Source organism: Vicia villosa, unplaced genomic scaffold (assembly GCF_029867415.1).
Source record: "Vicia villosa cultivar HV-30 ecotype Madison, WI unplaced genomic scaffold, Vvil1.0 scaffold8, whole genome shotgun sequence".
Lineage (NCBI taxonomy): Eukaryota > Viridiplantae > Streptophyta > Magnoliopsida > Fabales > Fabaceae > Vicia > Vicia villosa.
In genome coordinates this window covers 750,027-757,798 of record NW_026706811.1, presented here as the reverse complement: position 1 = coordinate 757,798, position 7,772 = coordinate 750,027, and positions in this window count along the sequence as shown.

Below are 7,772 nucleotides of genomic sequence, written 5' to 3'. Positions count from 1 at the left end.
TTTTTTCAAAAGATCAACCATTTATGAAGTTTTGGAAATTTTGAAGTTTAGGTCATAAACACTTAGAAATTTTTCTAAGTGTTTTAACCTAGATTTCATCCAACTTTGGGCTCATTTTTCACAAATTTCCCAAATGATTCTGAAGAAGACATAAACTAATGAATTGAAGTAGATGTTTAGGGCTTTCCAAATTGTGTTCAACCTTCTCCAAATTCAATTTGAGCTAAGAGTTATGCTTGTTCAAAGTTGGCCTCATGAAGTAAAATTATAGGTCATGTGCAAATTGGACTTTGCAAATTTTGTGCAAATAACCTCTCTTATGGATGCTACACGACCCATAACACATCTAAAACCATGCCATACATCCATTTTCATCATTGCATAAGGATTAGAGAAGATTCCAAAAACAAAGGCATGTGATTATGTAATGATTGCATTTTTGAATTTATGACAAATTGGTGATTCATCAAAGGAATCTTCTCCCAACCAATTGGAGCTCATTTCTGCAGCAATTTGGTCCCCTAAGATCAAGCAAAACCGATGGCTAGGGAGTGGTATCAAAGAGCTCATCATTGCACTTGGGATATTCTTTGAATTTCTTCATGGCTAAGAAACCAAACTCACTACACTAAGCAAGCTTACCATGCTCAATTGCTCTGAATCAATTGCCTATAAATAGAGGCCTCTTTCTCATTCAGAAAACACACCAAAGCAACCATATTACTTGCTTTCTCTTTCTCTTCTCTTGTTCATTGTTTTTCAAAGTTCTTTGGCAAGAAGAATCGATTTCTTCAAACCAGAGCTTATCTTTGGGAAGTGAGCATTCTAACATCTCAAGGGAGGTCATTTGAGGTGATCCAAGCACCTGGATCACTTCTGTAAGTGGAGGAACACCATTGTTGCTCTCACTTTGGAGCATTTGCAGTTGGAGGTCCATGGAGTGATTCAGGAGGTTTCAAGCCAAGCCAATCATCCAGACACACTCCTCAGGTCATAGTGAAGCTAACCAGATGGCTGCAGCTCATCTGTAACTCCAAATTCAACAACCTCCATGTTCACTTGAAGCTGAAATCGAGGGAGGTCCATAGAACAATTCAGAAGGGTTCAGGCTACAATAAGCATCCAGTTAGCATCATTGAGTCTCAGGGAAGCTATTGAGATCATTCATTCAAGCTCAGTTGCTCTCAATCATCCTCACGACCTTCAGTTTCAGAGGTAAGTTTCTGAACTCCCTCTCTTTAATTTAAGTACTCTTTGTGAAATAGCTCGATTCTATCTTGTTCAGCATCATCAGAGGATTGAAAACCCTCTATCATCATCCATTTATCTTTCAGTATAGTCATTTAATTTAATTTTGAAATTTTAGGGTTCTTCACGATTTCTGGTAAATTAGTTAGATGTAGTTAATGATAGTTCATGTTAGTTACATATTTAGAATCGTGAGTGAATTTAGAGCAAGTTTCATGTTTACATCATTGCAAATGGTTGAGAAACGAGTGAGTTCAGAAATTCAAAATCATGGAGCTTGAGGTTGAAGACGAAGATGGTGGTGGCGCGCAAATTTGAATTCTCAGGGGAGAGTTTATTTTATTTTGAATGGTATGCGTATTATTAACGACTGAACAACTTGCCCTAGTGGCCACACATGCGCTCTTAGTCTCCTCATGCCACAAGTCTGGGGTTCGAATCCCCCTCGCCCCAGACTTTTTGTTCCTTTTATTTTTTTCATGGTTTTACTACTTGTTTGAAAATATAATGAATTGAATGCAAGTTACTAACACTGAGCGCGCGCTGGCCCAGTGGTTTGGTTTTGGGTAGGTGACCTAAAGGGCGTGAGTTCAACCCCTCTAGGTGACAAAATCATATTTTTTATCACTTTTCACACTAAATTTCTTCACAACTTCACACAATTATTTAACCTATCAAATTAAATCATTTTCACTTCATTTTTCACACACTTGTTATTTAATATACCTATTTTATGTATAATCAAAAAAATCATAAAAATATTATTTAATTCATATATTTTTATTAGGTATAAAATAGTATGTTTTAAGTGTTTTATTAAATACTTTAAATATATGTTTCCATTTTGTTTTAATCTAATTATTTGTGTGAATAATTTTATGATAAAACCCTAATTGTTTAGGTCTTAATTAAGTAAAAATCTTTATTTTTACTTTAATTAAGTTGACTTTTGTCAATTCTCAAAACTGTTTTCAATCTCTGATTTAAATCAAATGATTAAGGTTTTCAAACAACAAAACCTCATATCATTCCAAATCATTTTCAAATTTCTGTTATAACCAGTACTGTAAAGTACTGGGCCTCTAATAGAGTGTAAGTCCCAAAAACCTTCTCTTCTTAGCTTGTTTTCAAAACTGTATTTTCAAAATCTTCTTTCTGTTTTCAAAACATTCTTCTGGTATTTGAAGGGCATTATTCCCGGTGAAACTCTTCAGATACCTATGTGACCTTTGTCCATCTTCACTTCTTCTGTTTTCAAAAACCATTAACTGTTTATCATATATATTCAACTGTTATCAACAAAACAACAAAAATACTGTTGAGGCTCTGTACATACTTCTTCAATGGCCTCCACTCCATCCAGGTTAGGCTTTACAAGCTTTCAATTTACAGTCTTTATTTAAATTACTGTCAAATATAAACTATGCATATATTAGTTTAGAACTGCGTTTGAGTATAAACCTTAGGACAGTTAAACTATATATATATTATAGGAATATGGCCTAGGATTGAGAATGTCTTCCCGGTGAAGGCTCTTTCCTAATTAGAGATCTGTAGTTCAAACCCCCAAGATGAATTATTCCCGGTGAAACATCTTGGCAAAAACCTTAGAATCCAAATAAATAGGACACATCTACCCAAAGAGGAATTATTCCCGGTGAAACCTCTTACCCATTTGCTTAGAGCCAAAATAAGTTCAAAACTACATAGCTTTCTCTTGTGCTATAACAAGGACCCTCGATTAGCCTCCTCTTGGGCTTTGTACAAGGACCCACAGGCTTCTTAAAAGCATTTCCAGCTTCCTCTTGAGCTTGTATACAAGGACCCATCAGGTTTCTTATAAACATAGGAACAGGTCTTTAGTCACCTTTTAGCCTACCCTGGTGAGTTTCTTCCAATTTAAACCAGACTTTAAACAAGCTAAGTTTGTCTCAATTCTACATTGAGTACATTTTTGGAATGAGAGACATGGACAGTCTCTGTCACCCTTATCTTCATCAATCTTCCTTAGCAGAGTCTAGGATCCATGTTTACTTCTCCTCAGCATGTGTCAGCCTTCATCTTGGGCTTTAAACAAGAAGTCTCCATTAGATAATCTTTCTGCCAATCCTTTCATCCCTTAATAATTAATGGAGTGCTACCCAAATCAATCACTTTGTCAAAACCCCTGGAAAGGGTTAGCCTCCAACATCTGTCTAAAAAGTCAAAATCCCTGGAAAGGGTTAGCTTCCACACATTCCTTCATTCTAAAATGTCAAAACCCCTGGAAAGGGTTAGCCTCCAAAATTAAATCAATAAATAATTTCATTCTCTTAGGAGATAATTTCCCCAAAGAGTCAAAATCCCTGGAAAAGGTCAGCCTCCAAAAAAAACATGATAAAGTCAGTCTTTTAACAGACAAATTCACCAGTTGAGTCAAAATCCCTGGAAAGGGTTGGCTTCCAAAGAAAAACAGTCTTTTAATAAGTAAAACCTCTTCAGTAGAATCAAAACCAACAAAAACAGTTAGCCTCAACCTTGGGCTTCATACAAGGCACCCAGACAATAAAACTCCCCTGTCAACAGTTAGCCTCAACCTCGGGCATTGTACAAGGCAGATAATAGAGTCTCCCCAGTGAGTCCTTCATCACTCAGTAGCCACAACCTTGGGCTTTGTACAAGGCAGATAAACCATATCTTTCATGTGTCAAAGATTCCTAACACTTAGGATCTTTCCCCATATAGTCATCCATACTTAATTCATTTAAGAGTCCGCCACAACCTTGGGCTTTGTACAAGGCAGAAAATAGTGTTTTTCTCTAACTACAGTCAGCCACAACCTTGGGCTTTGTACAAGGCACATAAAATAGAGTCATTCATTCAATTATCCTCCACAGTTAGCCACAACCTTGGGCTTTGTACAAGGCACACAAATAGAGTCTCCTTAAGTAGAATCAGCCTCAATTCTGGGCTTTGTACAGAACACAAAAATACCCTGTGATTAATCCCCAATGGAGTCATCTCCCAGAGTCAATAATATCAATTAATCAATCAAAAAGCCTCAAGCTTGGGCCTCATACAAGCCAGCTAAAGTCAAATCTTTTATACAGTAGATAGACATAGCTTATCTCCATAGAGAGATATTTTTACTACTCTACCACATTCAAACAAACAAACATTTCAATTTCAATTTCAATCAAAGTCTCCCATTTAGGACTCTGAAAGACATGCTCTGGCACATCCCCAGACTTGTACACTTTCCCTAATTTGGACGAGCATCTTTCTTTCATTTAAGAGGCATCTGACTGGCATACTTGCACACACAAGTAAGGTCCCCCTCTTGAATGAAATGAATCCAGTTATTCTGTCACTCTTTCAAAATGTTTGTGGTAGAATAGTACTAATACCTCTCTGTAGGGATAATTTCATGTCTCTTTACTATAAACAGAGATTTAATTCCAAGCTTCAACCTTGAGCTTCAAGCAAGGCACCAAAAACATTAATTTCCCTAGTTAGTTCCCCGAACTACATTAAGCTCTGACTTCCACTAGGGATATGTAGGCATGAGGTTCACAAGGAATCTCAGCGAGCTAATAAAATACCAAAAATAGTCAGTTTGTCTGTCTGTCTGTCTTTTAAAATCAATTCAATTCCTTCTCCTAACACAAAGGAGAAACTTTCCCAATCATTAGCAGCAAACACAAACACAATGATACAGAGAAGGTTCCTGTAGAGTACTACAGATATGTAGGGTGTTTAAACACTTCCCTATGTATAACCGACCTCCCGGACTCCAGAATTTCTAGTCTAGGTGAAATCCCCACACTTAGCAAACTCCTAGGGTTTAGTTGAGATCTTTTTTTCCCTTTCCTACTCGTAGGACCAATAAGAAAGTTCGTGTGATATCGTAGGAAGAACTGAAATAAAATTCATCCCACCACGGGCGCATTCTCCTTCCAAATTTCGCGTGAAGGGTTTAGCGTGCCGTCCTCCCAAGTGAAACGGGGAGGTAAAGAAAACGACCACCACACTCTGTTCTGTAGAGATACGTGAACTGACTCTTTTTTATCGCTTAATGCTTTCGCATTTTTGAAAATTCACAGAGTCGCCACCGACCTTTTATTTTATCCAATTAAGGAAAGGTTTATAAAAGAAACAGAAAAAAGACCTTTAAGAAATTCTGGGTAAGGGGGTAGGTTATACAAAGGGAAGGTGTTAGCACCCTTTGTATCCATGGTTATCCATGGGCTCTTAAGTTTGCTTAGCTCACTTGTTTTTCGATCACTTTTCAATTGCTCTGAAATTGCTCATATGTGGTTTCAAATACTTTTGTAATTTGAATTTTGTAATGATCCGTGTGTGGATGTATACAAAATGCTTGTTTATCTTTCGAAAGATGTTTTGAAAAGAACGTTAACTTTGTAATAATCCGTGTTTGGATGTATACAAAGTATTGTCTTTTTTTGAAAGTTTTGTTTTGAAAAACAACAGTGTATGAGAATTTTGTTTGTTTTGATTTGAGCAAGCAAACTAGGAGGTCTACCTTGAGTTGTAAGGTCTTTATCCTATTTCCTTTAAAAATCTATCCTTTCACCGGATATAAACGCAAGGTTCGATTTTGTACTCGAAATAGTAGAATTTTGACTTCGATTTTGAAAAGAATGAGAAGGGATTACCTTAAGAGGTGCAAGTGTGATTGTGTTTGTATTCGGATATTTTATCTTTGAAGTTAGTGATCTAACGGTTCAATTTTATCTTTGACATACACGCAGTTTATATGTGCGGGAAATTAAAATGCGGAAATGTAAAGTGCGGAAAGTAAATCTACGCTATTACATCGATTGTGCAGGAAATGTAAACTAGCCTATTTACATGAATTTGACATCCTATACATTTATCTAGGAATTTAAATTGCAAGAAAAATAAAAGGCATGTTTTTGGATTTTTTATGATTGATTTTAATTATAATTAATGCATGATTAATTAAATTAAAATGAAGAAAAAAGATGAAAATAGATTTAAACCTAGAAATTAAGTTTAAAATATGTACAAAATATTTGTTAATTAATTTTAAAACAAAACTAATTTTTTTGGAATTTTTTGGAATTGATTTGAAATTGATTAAGTTAATTAATACATAATTATGCAAATAATTATACAAATAATTAAAACTTAGAGAGAAAATTATTCAAAATATGTACAAAATTAGTTTATAATATATAAACAATATTTTATATAAAGAACAATTTTTTTTATGATTTTTTGATTGGTTAGAATAATTAAAAAGCCAATATATAAATATATACTAATTAATTATGCACAATATTGAAATTTTGAAGAAAAATAAAATATTTTGATTTCAGAAAATAATATATTATTTTAGAAGTCTAAAAATATTTTTTGTGTATTTTTTGGATTTTTAAAACTATTTTTAATTAATTTAACAAAGAAATTAAAATAAAATAGAAAATAAAATAGAAAATAAAAGGATACTGATCCTGTGTGGTAATCAGTGAGGGCGCATGGTGGGGAAGAGTGATCTGGCGCGTTGGATCATTCATTAAATGAGATCAGATGGTCCAGAAATTGAGGCACGTGGTGATCAGTACACCTGCAAAGCACTGGATTAGTGGAAAGTTTAAAAAAAAACACGCGCGCGCTTCTGGACCAATGAGGGGGAGACACCTCATCGTCTTCAACCTTCAGACAAGGCCTTTTACAGCGCTTTTGTAAAAAAGCGCTATTGTAAGTGAACCCTAAATCTGCAAAATAACGAATAGGGTTAAACAAGCATAGAAATCAGGCGCGATGGTACCATTGGATTCGTCTTGTTCCACTGAATGTAACCCTGCCCTTAATTTGTTTTAATTTTGGCTCTAATGAAGAACCCTAATTTTGAACTAAGCAAACCCTAAAATGGTATATGCTACAAACATCCATTAAAATCCAATTGAAGCTCCAGAAACGACCAGAGCTTCAAACCAAACACAATTATGCATCTACATCTTGTTAAATATGCGTGTGTTATGAGATATAAGTTGGTTTTAGTTTGAACAAACCGTGGCCTATATAGCTCGATTCAGTGGTGTTTAGGACTTGCAATTGATTGGAATAGTTTCAGTGAAGCTCAGAGATGATGTTTGAATGTTTATTTTATATTGAAATGGACTGAAACTTAAAATTCGAATTTCAAGTTTCTTTGAAAATTACAAGTGGTTACAAGTATGCTATATGCTTATGGATGCTTCTGAACTCGTGTCCCTTTGTTTGCTGAACTATGATAGCTTATTTATAAGCTATGTGTGCTTAGAATTGAAGCTAAGATGTGCCTTAGTTGCCTTTGTTGAAACTTTGCATTTTTTAATATAAAAAAGCTTGAATTCTTGACCAAGTCATCTTGCCTTCAATGCACCTGCCTTGTCCTTCAATTCTCTGCAGAAAGATGAAGATTCTTTGAGGTGAGTCATGCTTGGAAGTTAAGCTACCATTATCCATGCATTTTCCTTTTAATTTTAATCTTAAAATAAGATAAAATCATGCAAAAA